The following is a 21,284-nucleotide window of genomic DNA, read 5'->3' as shown; positions in this document are numbered from 1 at the left end:
CAAGGGTAAACTTGCGATGGTTAATTTTATATGTCAACTTGAATAGGCCACAGGGTCCCAGATATCTGTTTAAACATTATTCTGGAGTGTCTTGAGCGTGTTTACAGAGGAGATTCACATTTGAATTGGGGGATTCAGTAAAGGAGATGGCCATCCCCAAGGTGGGTGGACATCATCCAATTTGTTGAGGATGTAAATAAAAGGCTGAGGAAGGAAGAATTCACCCCCCCTTTTTTTCCTGCCTCATTGTTTGAGCTGTGACATCTCATCTTCTCCTGTCCTCAGATGGATTTACATCACTGACTCCCCTGGTTCTCACGCCTTTGGACTCAGACTGAATTATACCACAGGCCTTCCTGGGTCTCCAGCTTTATAGATGACAGATCATGGGACCTCTTAGCCTCCATAATCATGTAAGCCATTTTCTTGTAGTATTGATAAAAGATATATTAGACCAATCTATAAAACAGATAGCTATGAAAGAAGAGGGAGACGGGCACATGCCTAGGCAAATAGGGAAGGGTCCCTGAAGAACCTCTGACTTGCCCAGGTCATTGTGCACAGATGGCTTGCCTGAACATGCCCACTGTGAAAAATTCCATTTCTCAACACATGTGCAGTAAGGGAAATAAATCAATGTAGCTTAGACCAAGCGCCCGTACATGGGGTGGAGCCACGCGGAGTTTGCGCCTTATGCAGGGGAGAAGCCGTGCGCCTTCAGCTCGTGTGTGGTGGCCTGGCATTCAATTTGTGAGGTGGAAAACCTGCATGAAGGACCCCTCCTTTTGTGGAGAGCTTTGCTTTCGCTTAATAAATTCTGCCCTCCTTGCCTTTCAGTGTATACGTGTGCCTTATTTTTTCTGGTTGTGTGATAACCCAAATTTAACTGAATTAAGGAACAGAAAATCCTGCATCAGCTACATTAATAGCTGTTTGTACTGGATTGAGTGGTGTCCCCCCCACCCCACAAAATTCGTGTTCAACTGAAACCTGTGAATATGATCCTATTTGGAATTAGGAACTTTGCAGATGTAATCAAGTTAAGACAAGGTCATACTGGGTTCGGGTGGATGCTAAATCCAATATCCCTTGAGTCCTTGTAAGAACAGGAAAATCTGAACACAGAGACATGGGGAGGATGCCATGTGAAGACAGAGGCAGAGGTTGGAGTGATGAGTCAACAAGTAAAGGAGTGCAGGGGTTGCTAGCAACTACCAGAGGCTAGAAGAGGCAGGAAGGACTCTTCTTTCAAGCCTTCAGAGGGAGCATGGTCCAGCCCACACCTTTATTTTAGACATCTAGCCTCAAGAACTGTGAGAGAATGCATTTGTTTTAAGCTACCCAGTTGGTGGCCCTGTTACAGTAACTCTCAGAAATTAATACGCTGAGTGCAAAATTAAAAGCATGATTAGGAATAGACGTGGACACTGAAATGGTTTGGATTTGTGTCCCCACTCAAATCTCATGTTGAATTTTAATCCCTAATATTGGAAGAGGGGCCTGGTGAGAGGTGATTGGATCATGGGGGCAGACTTCCTCCTTGCCGTTCTCATGATAGTGAGTTCCTGACGAGATCTGGTTGTTTAAACGTGTGTAGCACTTCCTCTTCGCTCTCTTCCTCCTGCTCCAACCATGTGGACATGCCTCCTTCCTCTTTGCCTTGCGCCATGATTTCAAGCTTCTTCGGGCCTCCCCAGCCATGCTTCCTGTACAGCCTGTGAAACCGTGAGCCAATTAAGCTTCTTTTCTTTACCCAGTCTCAGGTAATTCTTTATAGCAATGCGAGAACAGACTAATACAGACACTAAAGAATGATAAAGGGCGCAGGGCGCGGTGGCTCATGCCTGTAATCCCAGCACTTTGGGAGGCCGAGGCGGGCGGATCACGAGGTCAGGAGATCGAGGCCATCCTGGCGAACACGGTGAAACCCCGTCTCTACTAAAAATACAAAAAAATTAGCCAGGCGTGGTGGCGGGCACCAGTAGTCCCAGCTTCTAGAGAGACTGAGGCAGGGGAATGGCGTGAACCCGGGAGGTGGCGGAGCTTGCAGTGAGCGGAGATCGCACCACTGCACTCCAGCCTGGGCGACAGAGCGAAACTATGTCTCAAAAAAAAAAAAAAAAAAGAATGATAAAGGGTTTACACTTTCTGAGACGGACTCTTGCTCTTGTTGCCCAGGCCGGAGTGCAATGCCATGATCTCAGCTCACTGCCATCTCTGCCTCTCAAGCTCAAGCAGTTCTCCTGCCTCAACCTCCGGAGTAGATGGGATTACAGGCGCGTGCCACCACATCAAGGAGACCAAAAAGGCAAAGAGATTTGAAAAATAGCAGTGAGTTTGATATAACAGACTAATATAGAACTCTGAAACTAACAGTCAGGGAATGCATATTCTTTCTCAAGCACTCATGGGATGTTTACCAACATGATTACATACTAGACCAAAAGTAAGTCCCTATAAAATTGAAAGAATCAATATGATATAGCTAATCTTCTCTGACTATAAAGTGTTTAGGTTATAAATTGATAACAAAAATAAAATGTAAAAGTCCCCATACATTTACAAAATTTAAAACATGCTTCTAAACAATTCATATGTCAAGGAAGAAATAATGACATTTTAGGCTGGGCGTGATGGCTCACTCCTGTAATCCCACCACTTTTGGAGGCCGAGGCAGGCAGATCACCTGATGTCAGGAGTTTGGGACCAGCCTGGCCAACATGATGAAACCCCATCTCTACTAAAAATAAAAAAATTAGCTTGGCATGGTGGCATGTGCCTGTAATCCCATGTGCTCGGGAGGTTGAGGCAGGAGAATAGCTTGAGCTTGAGAGGCAGAGATGGCAGTGAGCTGAGATCATGCCATTGCACTCCAGCCTGGGCAACAAGAGCAAGACTCCGTTTCAAAAAAAAAAAAAAAAGGAAATGACATTTTGAAAATTACTGAACAGAGGGTGAACGCTAATATAAACTGTGAACTTTAGTTAGTAATAATATATCAATATTGGTTCATCAATTGTAACAGATGCACCACACTAATGCAAGATGCGCCACACTAATGCAAGATGCAAATAACTGGGGGGAACTGTGCTTGTGTTTGTGCAGTCAGGGAGAGGTTTGTGCAAACTGTACTTTTTTTTTTTTAAACCTGTGTCTACAACAAAACTCTCTGTACCTCCTTATCAGTTTTCCTGTAAAGCTAAAACTGTTCTAAAAAACATTTAAAAGGTCTTTTAGTGTAAGAGAAAACCAAAACAAAGCAAACAAACAAAAAGGCAACATAATGATAAACAAAAAATTCAGGTTAGCGCTAACCAGTGGGATGAGAGGAGGTAAGGATGACTGGGAGAAAGGCTAGAGGAGAACCAGGCACCCAGGTAAACACCATAAAGGGACTGGCAGTGTTCCAGTTCTGAAGTTGGATAGAGGGTTTCTTGGGTATACATTTTATTATTTTAAATTCATGTGAACTGGGCCATGATCTTACAGTCTGTGTTATTCTCATGTGCAGAGGTTCAACTGGTGTACCAAGTTCTTTATTAGTGACACACTAAAAATTTATTGCTTATGCATTTTATAATCTAATGTGCTTTGTCCAGGGCATAGAAAGTGTTCTATTCCATTTAGTCATTCAGAGACTCAGGATCCCTCTGTTTTGTGCCACCATCACATTCAGCTTGTAACCTCTGTCAGCATGGATACGGAAAAAAGAGGAAGATCGTGCATGAGAGATTTTTGAGCCAGTCCTGGAAGTAGCATAAGTGACTTCGAATTCCAGTGGCCAGGACTCATTCAGATGATTCCAGTATAGTTGAACTGTATGCCCAAGAAGAAGTGATTCTTGTAATTCTTCCCCCTAAATAATTGTGTTAGACAAAACCTTGATAACAAAACCAGATAAGGGTTATATAAGAAAGGAAACTGACAGGCCAATCACATTCACATAGAGGAAAAAAAGAATAAAACTTCAACAAGCTAAATCTAGCAGTATATATAAAACAGATGATATACTATGACCAAGTTGAGTTTATCCCAGGAATGTAACCATGGTTTAATAGAAAAATCTATAAATTCCATTTATCATTCTAATAGGTTAAAGGGAAGAAAAATAGCACATTATCACCTCAACAGATGTGGACACACATTTGTTGAAATTGAATACACTTGGCAAACTAGGAAGAGAAGGAACTTTCTTAACCCAGTATGGTCTGTATACAAAAAACTCTGGCAAATATTCTGCAAGTAGAAATACTGAAAGCATTTCCTATAAAAATCAGAAACGAGAAAATTGCCACCTATTACCACTCCTATTCAACATTTTCACTGGAAGTCCTAGCCAGCAAAATAAGAAAAGAAAAAAAAATGAAAGGGAAAAGGATAAGAAAGTATGCACAAAATTGTCGTCATTAACAGATGATATTATTTACCAGGAAAACATTTAAAAAAGCACTGAGTTATGATAAGAGGGCTTAGGAAAGTGTTGTCTGTAATAATAATATTCAGAAATCATTTATATTTCTATATAATATATATTTCCCCAAAGCAGGAAAACATTTTAATAATACCACTAAAAATGATAAATAAGGCATCATGGAGTAAATATAACGAGTACAGGACTAACATGCAATTTGATTAAAATACTTTTTTTTTTTTTTTTTTTTTGAGACAAGGTCTTGTTCTGTCACCCAGGCTGGAGTGCAGTGGCGTGAACTTGGCTCACTGCAACCTCCACCCCACGAGCTTAGGCCATCCTCCCACCTCAGCCTCTTGAGTTGCTGGGACCACAGGTGTGCACCACCACAATCAGCTAATTTTTCATATTTTTAGTAGAGATGGGGGTCTCACCATGTTGCTCAGGCTGGTCTTGAATGCCAGAGCTCAAGCAATCCTCCCACCTTGGCCTCCCAAAGTGCTGAGATTACAGGCATGAACCACCACGCACAGCCTAAAAGACATTTTAAATACCTAAGTAAATGGAAAATTGTTTCATGTTTGACTAGGAAGACTCACTATTATAAAGATACCAATTGTTCCTATATTTACAGTAAAATTCCAGTCAAAAACCCAAAAGTGTTTTTCATAAAACCTGAACAAATGACCAAGAACAGCCTAGACACTCCTAGATAATAGGAGGAGCATGAGAGAGCTTGAACTACTCAGATGCCAAATGCTTGTTATTAAACAATAGTAATTAAGACAGTTTTATATTGACCCAAAGATAAATAAACTGAAACAGAATGGAAAGTCCATAAAGAAACATGTACATATATAGAAATGTGTACATGATGAAATGGAACTGCAGAACAAATGGCATAGTACTGTATAAGTGATTATACACAAAAGGAAACAGTGAAATTAGATTCTTACCTCACACCATATACAGAAGTCCACTAAAATGGATTAAGTTGTAAATAAAAAGGTTGAATTTTAAATTTGGAAAAAATATAGGAGAATATTTTTATGACAATAGAATGGGAAAGTGTATCTATAAAATAGAAAAGAGTCACAGACCCTAAAAGACTGATAAATTCAGTTACAGTGAAGAGTTTCGTTCATCAAAAGGCATTATAAAGAAAATTGAGGCTGGGCGTGTTGTAATCCCTGTACTGAGGGAGGCCAAGGAGGTCAGATCCATCTGGGCCCATCCATGTTGCCCCCATAAGACTTGAGGCAAGGGGAAACTGAGAAAATATACTGTTGCTTATGCTAATTGTTGTATTAATACTGTGAGTAATAAAGTTCCTTGTCTCTGACCCAAAAGCCTTATTTTTTTCCTGCCAACAGTGAAACTGTGGCAGACTAATTTGTTAGGTTGCAAGTGGAGTAAAATCTCAGATCCTTTACATTTCTCAACAGGCCAGTGTGCTGCAATTTTCCCGTGTTAGAACTTCCTTTAGTTCTGCCTTACTGGAGCCAACAGTTTTTCACTTGCCCTTGGTGATGGCACGTTGGGATTTTTTTCATAGGTTATAAAAAGATTTTTATAAATGTCCCACATTGAGTTTTCTGCTTAATATTTTTGTGCAACTTCTCCATGTTGATGAGTTGTTCACTCATTTTCACTGATATATTCCACTATTCATTTATTCATACTTTGATCATTGAATTTCAGGTTGTTTCCAGTTTTCCCTATTATGAATAATGTCACTATAAACATCTCTGTACATGTCTATTGGTACTCTAGTCAATACCTAGAAGTGGAATTTCTAAATCATACAGTACAATTACGTTTTATTTTACCTGATAATGCCAAACTGTTTTCCAGAAAGATACCAGTTTACTTGCCAGTAGTGTATATGAGTTTCTATAGCACCATATGTTCACCAATATTTGGGACTGTTAGACTTCTTAGATTTTGCCAGTCTAGTAGGTCTAATATAATATTGATTTATATTTTCCTAATGAATAGTATGGTTGAAATTTTCATATGTCTATTAGCCATTTAAATATTTTTGCTCTATTGTCATTTAAGCATTTTTGTATCAGATTTCTGTTGTCTTTTTACTTGATGATTTGTAAGAACCAATTATTCATATATTCTGGCTACTAATCTACATTTTGCAAACATTTTCTACTGAATCATCTCAATTTTGTTTCTTTTTTTGTTTTTTGAGCCAGCATCTCATTCTGTCACCCAGGCTGGAGTGCAGTAGCGCAACCTTGGCTCACTGCAACCTGTGCCTCCAGATTTCAAGCAATTCTCATGCCTCAGCCTCCCAAGGAGCTAGGATTATAGGCATATGCCCCCACACAAGCCTCTGGAGTAGCTGGGACCACAGATGTGCACCACCTGGCTAATTCTTGTATTTTAAGTAGAGATGGGAGTTTCACCATGTGAAACTAATGCTTATTAGACTGTAGAGAAGAATGTGTGCTCTTTATTTATTTATTTTTTTGAGATGGAGTCTCAGTGTTGTCCAGGCTGGAGTGCAGTGACATGATCTCGGCTCCCTGCAGCCTCCGCCTTCTGGGTTTAAGCAGTTCTTCTGATTCAGCCTCCAAAGTAGCTAAGATCGCTCTGTTGCCCAGGCTGGAGTGCAGTGGTGTGATCTTGGCTGACTGCAGACTTGACCTTCTGGGCTCAAGTGATCCTCTCACCTCAGTTTCCCTAGTAGCTGGGATTATAGGTATGGGCCACTGTGCCTGGCTAATATAGTGTGTGTGTGTTTTTTTTCTCTGTAGAGAAGAGGTTTTGCCATACCATGTTGCCCAGGCTGGTCTCCAATTCCTGGACTCAAGCGATCCACCCCTGCCTTGGCCTCCCAAAGTGCTGGAAGTACAGGCATGAGCCACTGCACCTGCCAAAACTTCGACTATTCTTATTGGCTAATAAAAGGACAGTGAACTGTGATTGTGCCACTGCTCTCTAGCCCCGGTGACAGAGTGAGACCCTGTTTCAAAAAAGAAAAGAAAAGGACAACTTTAGAATTTCAGAAGCCTGAAACAGTGGGGATACGTGGCTACAGTTTGATGATAGAGGAATGCACAGAGAGTTTTGGAGACTGTGAAGTCAATACATCCTATACATCCTGTAATTGATAATGGCTAAGTTGAGTCTAGAAAGGAGAATGGGATTCAGGCAAGTGCAGAAGAAGTGAGATGGCATTCAGCAGAGGGAAGAGTGCATGGAAAGGCCTAGAGGCTTCAGAGTCAGAGTCCAGCATATTCAGGGAATTACAAGTAGCTCAGTCTGGCTAGGTCCAGGATTCAGGTGGAGGACTGGTCAAAGAGGAGTCTAGGATACAGCAGGAAACAGCATTCAGTGCTCACAAATTATGGGAAAGGATGTCGTCTTTATTCTGAAGACATGCTTCTAAGCAAGGAGTCAACAAAATCAAATGTGTTTTCAAAATATCATTCTGGGCTGGGCACAGTGGCTCACGCCTGTAATCCCAGAATGTTGGGTGGCCAAGGTGGGCAGATCACTTGAGGCCAGGAGTCCGAGACCCAGCCTGGCCAACAAGGTGAAACCACATCTCTACTAAAAATACAAAAATTTGCCAGGTGTTCTGGTGTGCACCTGTAATCTCAGCTACTTGGGAGGCTGAGGGAGGAGAGTCACTTGAACCCGGGAGGTAAAGGTTGCAGTGAGTGGAGATTGTGCCACTGCACTCCAGCCCGGGCAAGAGAGCAAAATTCCATCTTGAAAACAAAACCAAAAACAAAACAAAAGAAAAACTAAAAGATCACTCTGGCTGTGGGGAATGGACCAGAGGCAGGTTAATCAGGAGATGGAGGACCCACTTGAGACTGCTGTGGTTAAATGAAGAGATGGTAGTGGCCTGAACTGAGGTTGAGGCTGTGGGAATGGGAAGAGGGAACATATTTGCGTAGGGTAAAGAAAGGACAGCACTTGGTAACTGATTGAATACCTGTATCTATAGATTCTGTCTGTCTGTCTCTTTCTTTCTCTCTCTATCATCTATCCATCTGTATCTACCTATTTATCTATCTATCTATCTATCTATCTATCTATCTATCTATCTATCTATCTATCTATCTATCTGAGAGAGAGGTAGGAGTTGAGGTGACTTGTGGGTTTTTAACTTGGGCAGCTGAGAGAATAATAGTGCCATTCCCAGGAATGGAAACCAGAAGGGGGAAGCTTTGTGGAGGGAGAGTAAAATGGAATAGGGGGAAGATGATAAGGACAACATGGGGACAAGTTAGGATTGAAGTGAAACTTTTTAAGTGGACATGTCCAAATGTTTATGCACATGGGTCTGGGTTGAGGAGAGAGGAAATGAACTAGAGTTATTGAAATTGGAGCTATTATCATGTGAGGAGTGTTTGAAGTCATGTGATTGAATGAACTCATCAAAGGAGAGTCTTCATGGGATAACAGTTTTCAGGAAGGATTAAGCTGGTGCAATGCTCTTTTAGGACCTACATCTTAAATAATAATGTAAGATGCCTAGGGGTCCAATTAATACACTTTTTAAAGTGCCTAATATTCGAAGCTCTAGAAATCTTTTTAGCTATTTACCAAAGGTGTCTTTTGCTTTAGAAGGCCTTTGGTTTTATAGCTCTCTCTCTCATCTCTAGATTTATGCAAAAGGAGGTGGGTGGCTAAAGTTCTAGCTTGGGAATGCCAGCTCTTAGGTTGCCATAGCTTATAATCCTTTCATCCAGCCAAGGGGAGGATTCTGTTCAAAATGAACATTAAGACTGCTTCTGGGGGCCAGGTGCAGTGGCTCATGCCTGTATCCCCAGCACTGTGGGAGGCCAAGGTGGGTGGATCACTTCAGGTCAGAAGCTCTAGACTACCCTGGCCAACATGGTGAAACCCTGCCTCTACTAAAAAAATACAAATAATTAGCCAGGCATGGTGGTACACGCCTGTAGTCCCAGCTAGTCGGGAGGCTGAGGCAGGAGAATTGCTTGAATCTCAGAGGTGGAGGTTACAGTGAGCCAAGATCATGCCACTGTACTCCAGCCTGGGCGACAGAGCAAGACTCTGTCTCAAAAAGTAAATAAATTACAGAAAAGACTGTTTCTGGCACCAGAGCAGCAAGTGTTCAATGAGACCAAGGAATAAGAACAGTTTCAGTGGTCCTGATAATCTTAATCTGAAAAACAGAGAAATGACAGTCTCTCCTTGGTAGTCTCTTAATCTGAAGTTTATGGACTTCCAGAAACCTGGCCACCCTCTGTGTATATGTAAAGGCTTTTTCCTTCTAGAGAAAGTGTGTCTAGCTTTGTTTAGGTTTTCACCAGTGTCTGTGATCCCCTATAAGTTAACACCACTTACCATTTTCTCAAAGCCTTGTAGTAGAACAGAGTAAAATGGAATCTTGGTGTATTAGCATTCTTTAGAGGGACAGAACTAATGGAATAGATACATATTATATATATAAAGGGAGTTTAATAAGTATTAACTCACACAATCACAAGGTCCCACAATAAGCCGTCTGCAGGCTGAGGAGCAAGGAGAGCCAGTCTAAGTTCCAAAACTGAGGAACTGGGAGTCCTGTGTTCATGGGCAGGAAGCATCCAGCATGGGAGAAAGATACAGGCTGGGAGGCTAGGCCAGTCTCTCTTTTTACATTTTTCTGCCGCTCATATTCTATCTGTGCTGGCAGCTGATTAGATTGTGCTCACCCAGATTAAAGGTGGGTCTGCCTTTCCCAGCCCACTGACTCAAATGTTAATCTCCTTTGGCAACACCTTCAGAGACACACCCAGGGTCAATCCTTTGTATCCTTCAATCCAAACAAGTTGACACTCAGTATTAACCATCACAAGTCCACCCCTTGTCAACTTGAGCCTATACACATCTGCTGAGATCATGCATAATCTTCAAATAAAGACAATAAGGTCATAATGACACCTAACATAATACAACTATCCTTCATACAACCAGAAACGCACCAATCCCCAACCCAAATACATAAAGTTAACAGTACTTAAATGCTGATGTGAAGTCAATAAATCTTATGTCACAAGATAAAGGAGGAAGGAAATAAAATGAAGATATTTTCTTAGTACAAGTGTATACATGCAAAAACATGTTTTTAACAAAAGGAGGAAATACTGATGACAATTACAGTCATTTCTGCAATTGTTCATGTGGTCGTAGCTGGTACTGATGACTACCTTGTTATACTACTCATTCTGTATTCCCTTTGCCTTCAGCAAGCATCTCAGCAGGTTGTGGTTTTTTTCCTGGTGGAGTAACCCAAATCTTCATTTCTGAAGGGTCTGGGTCATTTGTAGTCCTGCCTGGATTGGGCTGTTGTAGCTTCCTATTGACCTTAATCACAGGGCATGGTAATAATAAGAGACACCCTAATGGATTGCCTATATTCCATGCAAACTCTTCCTTACCTCCTTTGTGAAGTAGTAGACTGATTTCATCTTGAAAGTCCAGGTCAGTCACCCCAGGCAACACTGTAACTCCCTTCTTAGCGTGTTGACTTAAAGGTAGGAGAAGCCTGAAGTGTCAGGTGGCAGTCTTCCAGTTTAGTGGAATTGTTGTTGTGTCTCCTGGTGACAACTAAGACCTCTAGGCCAGCACAATGTAATGTGGTGGGAACAGGAAGCAAAACATTTGCTAGCTAATTACTAAGGGCGATGGTGAGTAGTGCCACTTCCACTTCTACCCCTTGATTCCTGGACCTGTGAATCCTGGCTATGAGAGAAATAGTACCATATATTAGATGCTGATTCTCAGCATACACAGCCTTCTAGAGAACTTTGCCTCAGCCCTGCGAAGTATTGTCACCTAGTTGGCTTTGGAATTGTGACTTTGAAAGGCTAATCCACCATTCTATCAATCCAGCTGCTTCAGGATAATGGGGAACATGGTAAGACCAGTGAATTCCATGACCATGGCATCTCCTTGGGAAAGGATGGGAGAATCACTGCATAAAGTGTCGGTAATGTGGTGGGGTCCTTCCTCAAGGGGAAGTAAACCGTAAACTGGCTCAAGTCTGGAAATTGATTGCAGGGCTGTGATTCTCTGTATTTGTAATTCAAATTAGTCTTTTGTCCATTCGACCTAGAAGTTTTCTGCTTATATAAATTAAGAATACAGTAGGCTTCCTATCAATTTCACTTCTAGGAACACCATGATTAATTAGCCAATGCCAGAGCTCGACATGAGTCAGACTATTCTGATTGCTGCTTTGCCTCTGCTGTCTATTACAGTAGCTATACCCACCTTGCCTTTGATAGTTGAGTGCCACCACTTGGCCCCTGCCATCTCGCGATCCAGTTACTCCCATTGTATTTTAATTTTGTAGTTGAGTGTCTGCAGTTCTCGCTGTTAGATCTGACATACAGACAAGAGCAATTACAAGGCTCTTCAAAGATGCAGGTGCTGCCCTCACGAATCTGTTTCGCAAGACATTGGTCAGGGGTATATTTCTGGACCTTCCCAGCTGGGATGAATAGGTCTAAAATGACTAATTCATTCCACCATGCCAATTTCCCTAAGCCTTTGGATCCCTTTCTCTGCATTAAGGAAGATCAGGCATTTCCAGCTCATTCACAGTGGGCCGTCTTTTAATCCATATTTCAGCCAATCAAGCAAATAAACTATTAGAACCTTTTTTAACTCCCTGAGCTGCAACATTAAATGCAGAGTCCCTACTTGGTGGGCCCAAATCAATAAATTCAGGCTTATTCAACTCCATGTTCCTTCCACCACTATCCCACACTTCTAATATTCATTCCCACGCCTGTTCTCCAGATTTCTGTTTATATAAATTAGAAAACTCAAGCAATTCTTGTGTCTGTTTTTTCACAGTTTCAGCTCTTTCTCGACAGATGAGACTCTCACTCAGGGCAATCTTAGCAGATTTGAGGCTAATATATTATATATAGAGTATATATAATGTATATAAGTACAGTATATATATTATATATAAATGTAGTATATATACATATATACTATATATAGAATATATATATCATATATGTATTTTGTATACATATATCATATATATATTTTGTATACATAAAGGCGAGTTTATTAAGTATTAACTCACACAATCACAAAGTCCCATAATAGGCTATCTGCAGGCTGAGGGGCAAGGAGAGCCAAGTCCGAGTTCCAAAACTGAAGAACTTGGAGTCCAGTGTTTCAGGACAGGAAGCATCCAGCATAGGAGAAAGATGTAGGCTGGGAGGCTAGGCCAGTCTCTCTTTTTATTTTTCTGCCTGCTTGTTTTCTAGGCACGCTGGGAGCTGAATAGATTGTGCCCACCCAGATTAAGGGTGGGTCTGCCTTTCTCAGCCCACTGACTCAAATGTTAATCTCCTTTGGCAACACCCTCAGAGACACACCCAGGGTCAATCCTTTGTATCCTTCAATCCAATCAAGTTGACACTGTGTATTAACCATCACACTCAGTATATCTTGTTTCCAAAAATGAAGCTCAAATAGTTCATTTATTCATTAATTAAAGACAAATATTGGGGAAAAGGATGAACAGTATCATTTTTAGGGACATAGTGACCTAAATTTGGTTACTTTTCTGTCTATATGGAGAGCCGGGGAGGGGGATGTGAGCCTGAGGTTTCCACACTCAGATCTGGGATGCTGAGGTCAGCTGCTGCTTCTCCTTCCAGCATCCATGGGAGTCCAACCATTCAGAATTCTCCACAACACACCTGAGGTCCCTGTAACTATCAGAGATAAATAACCACAAATATGAGGGTACCATAGATGAGAGATGAGAATATCAGCCAAAAATTAGAGCACAAACCCAGTGGAAGAGAATTGTTAGAAGAGTAGAAGAAGAATGGCTGAATTGAAAAAAAAAGTAACTGCACTTAAGGCAGCGGATAAAAGACTTCTTTGACTTTAATGCCACGATTTCTCAGATAACTCAGTAGATACATTTAAGATAAGGGTGGTCATTATTGACATCTGAATTGGTAAACTGGATGATCAGGTTCAAGGAATAGCTCAAAGCACAAATGAAAATGTAGGCAACTTGAATGCAAGATTTGAGGATCCCTACCATAAACATAACTGGAGATTCTTAAGGAAAAAAAAAGAGCAGATGGAAGATAGGCAATCACTAAACAAATACTAAAAAACAAGTTATCTAAAGTAAATACAGTTTTGAGACTGTAGAGTATAAGAGCTTTCCAAATTGCAGGCTTTACTGGTGATAAGAGATACACACCAGATATGTCCTGAGGGAATCCTGGAACTTTAATAATGAAGATAATATTATAGGCTTCTAGGTAGAAATAACAACCAACCAACAAAGGAATAAAGGAACAAAGCATTGGGCAATGGAATCCTCTGTTATTTTTTAATTTACTGAAAGCTGGCTGATAGTGAAATAGCATCAATTAAAGAATTGGAACCCAAAGTATTCTCAAATAAGATAATTGACCTGTCAGAGTGACAGAGAGATATGTGAGGATAAATAAAAATTCAGAGTATATCAGCCATATACCCCTTTTATTTTATTTTGTTTTGTTGTTATGTTTTAGAGAGTTGCTCAGACACCTAGGCTGGAGTGCAGTGGTGCCATCATAGCTCCCTGTGACATTGAACTCCTGGCATGGTCCCTTTAAAAAAATTTCTTGAGAAAATACTCTAACTGAGCAATAAATGAACCACAGCAGAAACCTTAGGATGGAGAAAATAAAGAGGCAAGGCAACAAGGCCACAGTGGTGATTAGCAATACTTGTCCTTCCCTCCTTCTTTCCCCAATTCCCTCCCTTCCTCCCTCCCTCCTTCCCTCCTCTCTTCCTCCCTTCCTTCCTCTCTCCCTCCCCTCCTCCTTTCCTCCCTCCCTCCCTCCTTCCCTCCCTCCGTTCCTCCTTTCCTCCCTCCTTCCTGTTTTCATCTATACATCTAGCTGAATAAGAATATAGTATCTCAAAATGTGATCCATAAAGCAAGTCTCTTGAGACAGGAAGGATAAGACATTTCTAAAATGTACTACCCAAATTCAGAAAACTGAGGAGCTGGTGATTGTGGTAACAGTGGAAAGTAGAAGCATCCCAAGGTTATAACTGGTGCAGAGAATGAAGTTGGCGAGGAGAGAGGAGAAGTGAAGGTAGTCTATGGGCTTCAACTTTTTATTTTTTTTATTTTTAATTTTTATTTTTTGAGATGGAGTCTTGCTCTGTCGCCTAGGCTGGAGCGCAGTGGCCAGATCTCAGCTCACTGCAAGCTCTGCCTCCTGGGTTTACACCATTCTCCTGCCTCAGCCTCCCGAGTAGCTGGGACTACAGGTGCCCGCCACCTCGCCCGGCTAGTTTTTTGTAACTTTTAGTAGAGACGGGGTTTCACCGTGTTAGCCAGGATGGTCTCGATCTCCTGACCTCATGATCCGCCCGTCTTGGCCTCCCAAAGTGCTGGGATTACAGGCTTGAGCCACTACGCCCAGCCTGGGCTTCAACTTATTAGGGTTAAGGAAGAAGTGGAGGTGAAGTAGGACATACTGATGGGAGGAAAGGGTGGTTAGGGATGTAGTTGACAGATTGTAGACTAGGGTGCAAACAAATCATAGCTATTTGCTGTGTACAAGAAAATAAAACCTCGCTTAAGCAGTGTTAACAGCTTAAATTGAGAATTGAGCGAAGAGATAAGAGACATATTCAAATAAAAAGAAAGGAGCATGTGGTGGAACCTTGCAGCTGTTTTGTTGTTCAGTCACATAAAGATAAGACCAAGGATAGAAGATCTGTATTGTAGGATTGTAGGCTAAGTGGGTCAGCATGACCTATGAAACAAGAGGCCTGTTCCTGTTGAAAAGTCAAAGCCAGCCACAACACCTGATGCAATCTGGATAGTGTTTGTATGAACAGTGGACTGTGCAGGAACCCTGTTCTTAGAACATATATAGCTTTGTGACATAAGTGTATGCTAGTTAAACAGTATAAAGACTTAACATAGAGAGTAGCTCATATAATCTCTTTCCGTAAAGGTAGGAAATCTTTGGTTATTCTTAATAAGACCCAGAACATCTATGTTCTGACAGGATTGCAATTAATTTTACATAACAAATGGCAATATTAATAACAGACAAGATTAAATGTAAGGTTAAATGCACTGAAGAGGTATGTTACATAATAATGAAAGTAACAGTTTATGAAGAGTATATTACATTTATAAATCTGTGTTAAATGACACAGCGGCTAACTACATGAGGAAAAAATTTGGGAAAATAAAACTATCGCGAGAGACAAATTATTTCTCTTTCAGAATTACACAGGTCTAGTTAAAAACAAACCAAAAACAAGTCATACAGAAAAGAATCATGCAATCAATAAACTTTATTTAATAGATGTACACTAAACCTTAAATCCTTCCAACAAAGAATCTTTCTTGTATATGTTCATTGAACATTTATAAAACAAGTTTTGTACTTGTATGGTGCTTGGTTTCAGGAAAACCTCTACAATTTTAAGGTAGAAATTTTGTAGTTTAAGTTTTTTTTTTTTTTTTAATCAAATTCAATAAAATTAAAGAGCAAATTCAATAAAATAAAGAACTTTATACAAAGTTTGCTAAAAAGTTTAATCTCCTTGGAAATTAATAAGCATGCTTCTAGGTAACTCTTAGATCAAAACAAATTTACAAGGGAAACTATAAATTATGTGTAAAACACAATGGTCATCTTGGTCAATCTCCAGCCTGCTGGGGCTGCTGGTTGGCTGGAATTCCAAACCAGTGGGTCTTAACTTGTGAGGTGCTGTGGGAGTGGGGCCCATTGAATGATGCCACTTGGCTCCCTGGCTTCCGCCACTTTCCTAGGAGAATGAACAGATCTCCTGCCTCACTGGAATTCCTGGGGCTGGAGTATGCAAAACCTCCTGTGTCTCCATGCATGCCTGAGCAGCTGCTGGTAGTCTGCACAGCTCAGTGCTTCAGACCCGAAACCCTGGTAGCATGGGCTCACGAGGGGATCTCCTGATATACAGGATGCAAAGATTCATGGGAAAAGTATGGTTTCCTTGGCAGGGTTGCACAATCACTTACCGCATCCCTTGGCTGGGGGTGGGGGATCCCTGGCTCTGTGCTGCTCCTGGGTGGACTGTTGCCTAACCCTGCTTTTCCTCACTCTTTGTGGGTTGCGCCAGTTGCCTAGTCAGTCACAATGTGAGAACCTGGATACCTCAATTGAAGGTATAGAATTTACTTGATATTTTCATTCTCTGTGAGAGGTGCAGACTGCAGCTGCTTCAATTGGCCATCTTGGACCACCAGAATTTTCATTTATCAAATGGATTTTATCAAGCCAAAATAACCTTAATAATAATAATAACTCTTCTTCTTCTTCTTCTTCTTCCTCTTCTTCTTCTTCTTCTTCTTCTTCTTCTTCTTCTTCTTCTTCTTCTTCTTCTTCTTCTTCTTCTTCTTCTTCTCCTCCTCCTCCTCCTCCTCCTCCTCCTCCTCCTCCTCCTCCTCCTCCTTCTCCTCCTTCTCCTTCTCCTTCTTCTTCTTCTCCTTCGTCTTCGTCTTCGTCTTCTTCTTCCTCCTCCTCTTCTTCTTCCTCTTCCTCCTCTTCTTTCTTCTTTGATGGAGTCTTGCTCTGTCAATCCAGGTTGGAGCCCTGTGGCACGATCTCAGCTCACTGCAACCTCTGCCTCCCAGGTTGAAGTAATTCTCCCGCTTCAGCCTCCCAAGTAGCTGGGATTACAGGAACCTACCACCACTTCTGGCTAATTTTTGTATTTTTAGTAGAGACAGAGTTTCACCATGTTGGTCAGGCTGGTCTCAAATTCCTGCCCTCAAGTGATCCACCCTCCTCGGCCCCCCAGAGTGCTGGGATTACAGGCACAAGCTACTGTGCCCAGCCCAAAATAACTTTAAAAAAAGCTGCCAAAGGTGTCCAACAAATAAAACAATGTATCACTCTAACAAAGGAATACAGAGGATAATTCTTAATACATTTTACCTGATAGTATCTGCAATGTATTTTAAAAAACACATTGTTTTTTGTCTTCTGCTAGTTTGGTTTGGTCTTGTTTCTCTAGCTCCTCTAGGTGTAATGTTAGGTTGTTCATTTGAGATCTTTCTAATTTTTTGATGTGGGTGGCTAACACTGTCAACTTCCCTCTTAACACTGCTTTAGCTGTGTCCCAGAGATTCTGGTATATTGTATGTTTGTTCTCATTAGTTTCAAATAATTTCTTGATTTCTGCCTTGATTTCATTGCTTACCCAAAAGTCATTCAGAAGCAGGTTGTTTAATTTCCATGTAATTGCATGGTTTTATATGATTTTCTTAGTACTGATTTCTGTTTTCATTGGACTGTGGGCTGAGAGTGTGTTTGATGTAATTTTACTTTCCATTTTTTGAATTTGCTGAGGGTTGTTTTCTGATTGTGTGGTTTATTTTAGAGTATGTGCCATGTGCAAATGAGAAGAATGTATATTCTGTTGTTTCAGGGTGGAAGAGTTCTATTAGCCCTGTTTGGTCAAGTGGTGAGTTCAGGTCCCGACACTTATAATTAATATCTTGGTTAGTTTTCTGCCTTAATGGTCTGGCTAACACTGTCGGTAGGGTGTAGAAGTCTCCCACTATCATTGTGTGGGAGTCTAAGTACTCTTTGAAGGTCTCTGAGAACTTGCTTTATAATCTGTGTGCTCCTGTGTTGGATGCATGTATATTTAGAACAATTAGCTCTTCTTGTTGACTTCAATCCTTTACCCTTATGTAATTCTTTTCGTAGTTCTTTTCTTTGTCTCTTTAGAATGTTGTTGGTTTAAAGACTGTTTTGTCTGAAATTAGAATAGCAACTCCTGCTTTTTTTTTTTTTTTTTTTTACTGTTTGCTTGATATGTTTTTCTCCATCTGTTTACTTTGAGCCTGCAGGTGTCATTGTATAAGACATAGTCTCTGGAAGACAGCATACAGTTGGGTCTGCTTCTTTATTCATCTTGCCACTTTATGCCTTTTAATTGAGACATTTAGCGAATTTACATCAAAGTTAGTGTTGGTATGTGTGAATTTGTTGCTGTCATAATGTTGTTAGCTAGTTATTATGCAGACTTGATGATGTGGCTGCTTTATAGTGTCAATGATTGCAATGGTTAATTTTGAGTATCAACTTGATTGGATTGAAGGATGCAAAGTATTATTTCTGGGTGTGTCTGTGAGGACGTTGCCAAAGGAGATTAACATTAGAGTCAGTGGACTGAGAAAGGCAGACCCAACCCCAATCCGGGTGGGCACAATGTAATCAGTTGCCAGTGTGACTAGAATATACACAGACAGAAAAATGTGAGAAGAGAGACTGGCCCAGCCTCCCAGTCTACATCTTTCTCCCATACTGGATGCTTCTTGCCCTCGAACATCGGACTCCAGGTTCTTCAGTTTTGGAACTCAGACTGGCTCTCCTTGCTCCTCAGCCTGCAGATGGCCTATTGTGGGACCTTATGATTGTGTGAGTTAATACTTAGTAAATCCCCTTTATATATCTCTATCTCTATCCCTGTATCTCTATATCTATGTATATCTATAGATTTAGATATATAGATATATCTATTCCATCAGTTCTCTCCCTCTAGAGAATCCTTACTAATACACGTTTTGATACCAGGAGTGGTTCTAGAGGAACAAAATATTAAGGTTGGAGTTCTTTCATTGCTTTTAGGGTTTCTGGACTTGGCTGCTTAATATGATTAGACCCCAAAATGTTAAGGACTTTACTTCTAATGGTATGGAGAACACCTATAATCCTTGGCATGAACTGTATAGAAAGTTATGCAAAATAAATGCATTTGACATTCCTGATTCATCGGTCATGAGACGCAAGGAACTTAGTGACTCTATACATAATACCTTTGATCGTATGTGGAGAACCAAGGAAAATAATGAAGCTGGTTGGTTGCTCCTAAGTTCAGTGGACAAAATGATGGAAAAAAATGATGAACTCAGGGATTCTATCTCCTGGCTTCAGAAGCAGATACTGAGCCTCAAATGTGCTAAGAGAGCCCTGAGTGAGACTCTTATCTCCTATCGAGAAAGAGCTGAAATTGTGAGAAAAGCAGACACAAGCTCTCATTATGTGCATGGCTGACCTGCAGTGAAAGGTGCATGCACAGCCTCGCCAGGGGTCCACTGTTAAAGTGAGGGCATTGATTGGAAAAGAATAGGACCCTGCAACTTGGAATGGGGATGTGTGAGAGGGCCCTGATGAAGCTGGGGACATTGAGCTTGTAAACTCTGATAAACCTTTTTTGCCTGAAGAAACAGCTTCCTCAGCTCCAATAGTGGCAACATCCCCTCCCCAACCCATGCTGCCATCATCCTTTCCACCTTTGTCTGAGGAGATATACCCTACGTTGCCTGAGGCGATATACCCTACGTTGCCTGAGGCAACAGTAATGGCCTCTACTGAGGCAGTTGCCAGGCAAGATAATGTTGATTCTCCTTAGGAGCCACCCCCAACACTCCTGTTTGGTCCTAGACCTATAACTCAAGTTCCAGTGGGCCCCTAGAAGTGACGATAAGAGTGTGACCCATGAGGGAGTGCACTATACCTGAAAATAACTGCTTGAGTTTTCTAATTTATATAAACAGAAATCTGAACAATAGTCATGGGAATGGAGATTAAGGGTGTGGATAATTGTGGAAAAAAACATAGAGTTGGATCAGGTTGAATTCATTGATTTGGGCCCACTAAGCAGGGATTCTGCATTTAATGTTGTAGCTTGGGGAGATAAAAGAGGTTCTAATAGTTTATTTGCTTGGTTAGCTGAAAATATGATTAAAAGATGGCCCACTGTGAGTGAGCTGGAAATGCCTGATCTTCCTTGGTTTAATGTAGAGAAAGGGATCCAAAGGCTCAGGGAGATTGGGATGCTGGAGTGGATTAGTCATTTTAGACCTACTCATCCCAGCTGGGAGGGTCCAGCAGATATACCCTTGACCAATACTTTGTGAAATAGATTTGTGAGGGCGGCACCTGCCATCTTTGAAGAACTCTGTGATTGCTCTTCTCTATATGCCAGATCTAACAGTGGAAACTGCAGTCATTCAACTGCAAATCTTAAATGCAGTGAGAAAAATTGGATCCCGAGGTGGCAGGGGCCAAGTGGTAGCACTCAACCATCAAAGGCAAGGTGGGTGTAGCTAACAGAATGGACGGCAGAGGCAAAGTCGCAATCAGAATAGTGTGACTTATGTAGAGCTCTGACATTGGCTAATTAATCATGGTGTTCCTAGAAGTTAAATTGATAGGAAACCTACTGCATTCTTACTTAATTTATATAAGCAGAGAACTTCCAGATTGAGTATACAAAAGACTAATCTGAATTACAAGTACAGAGAATCACAGCCCCTCAGTCAATTTCCGTACTTGAACCAGTTTACAGACCTAGAACCCTTTGAATGAAGGAGAGGCTGGGTCTTGTGGAAGGACCCCACTACAGTACCAACAATTTATGCTGTTAATTCTTTCTCCAATCATTTCCCAAAGAGACCTCTAGCCTCTACCAGGGTAACTGTGGATTGGGGAAATGGAAATGATCAGACATTTTGGGGACTACTGGACACTGGCTCTGAGCTGACATTGACTCCAGGGGACATAAAATGTCATTGTCATTCTCTAATTTAAGTAGGGGCTTATGGAGGTCAGGTAATTAATGAAGTTTTAGCCCAGGTCTGACTTAAAGTGGGTTCAGTGAGTCCCCAGACTCATCCTGTGGTCATTTCCCCAGTGCCAGAAAGCATAATTGGCATAGACATACTTAGCAGCTGGCAGAACCCACACATTGGCTCCCTGACTGATAGGGTGAGGGCTATTATGGCGGAAAAGGCCAAATGGAAGTCATTAGAGCTGCCTTTACCTAGAAAAATAGT

The 21,284-nt window shown here is 41.2% G+C and overlaps 1 protein-coding gene across 6 annotated transcripts in view; it reads left to right on the top strand.

Moving 5' to 3' along the window:
- LOC105472784 (N-6 adenine-specific DNA methyltransferase 1) overlaps positions 1 to 21,284 on the top strand; it is a 545,294-nt gene that overhangs the window by 16,456 nt on the left and 507,554 nt on the right. For 5 of the 6 annotated variants that reach the window (XM_071095535.1, XM_071095537.1, XM_071095536.1 and 2 more), the window contains exon 7: positions 286 to 413. The gene's annotated coding sequence lies outside the window, so the exon portion shown is untranslated. Of the gene's footprint in view, positions 1 to 285; positions 832 to 21,284 lie in introns of those variants that run through there. The other variant, XM_071095538.1, reaches the window with a different exon arrangement.

The sequence above is a fragment of the Macaca nemestrina genome, chromosome 4 (genome assembly GCF_043159975.1).
Source record: "Macaca nemestrina isolate mMacNem1 chromosome 4, mMacNem.hap1, whole genome shotgun sequence".
Taxonomy (NCBI): domain Eukaryota; kingdom Metazoa; phylum Chordata; class Mammalia; order Primates; family Cercopithecidae; genus Macaca; species Macaca nemestrina.
This window is presented reverse-complemented; position numbering and strand designations above follow the sequence as displayed.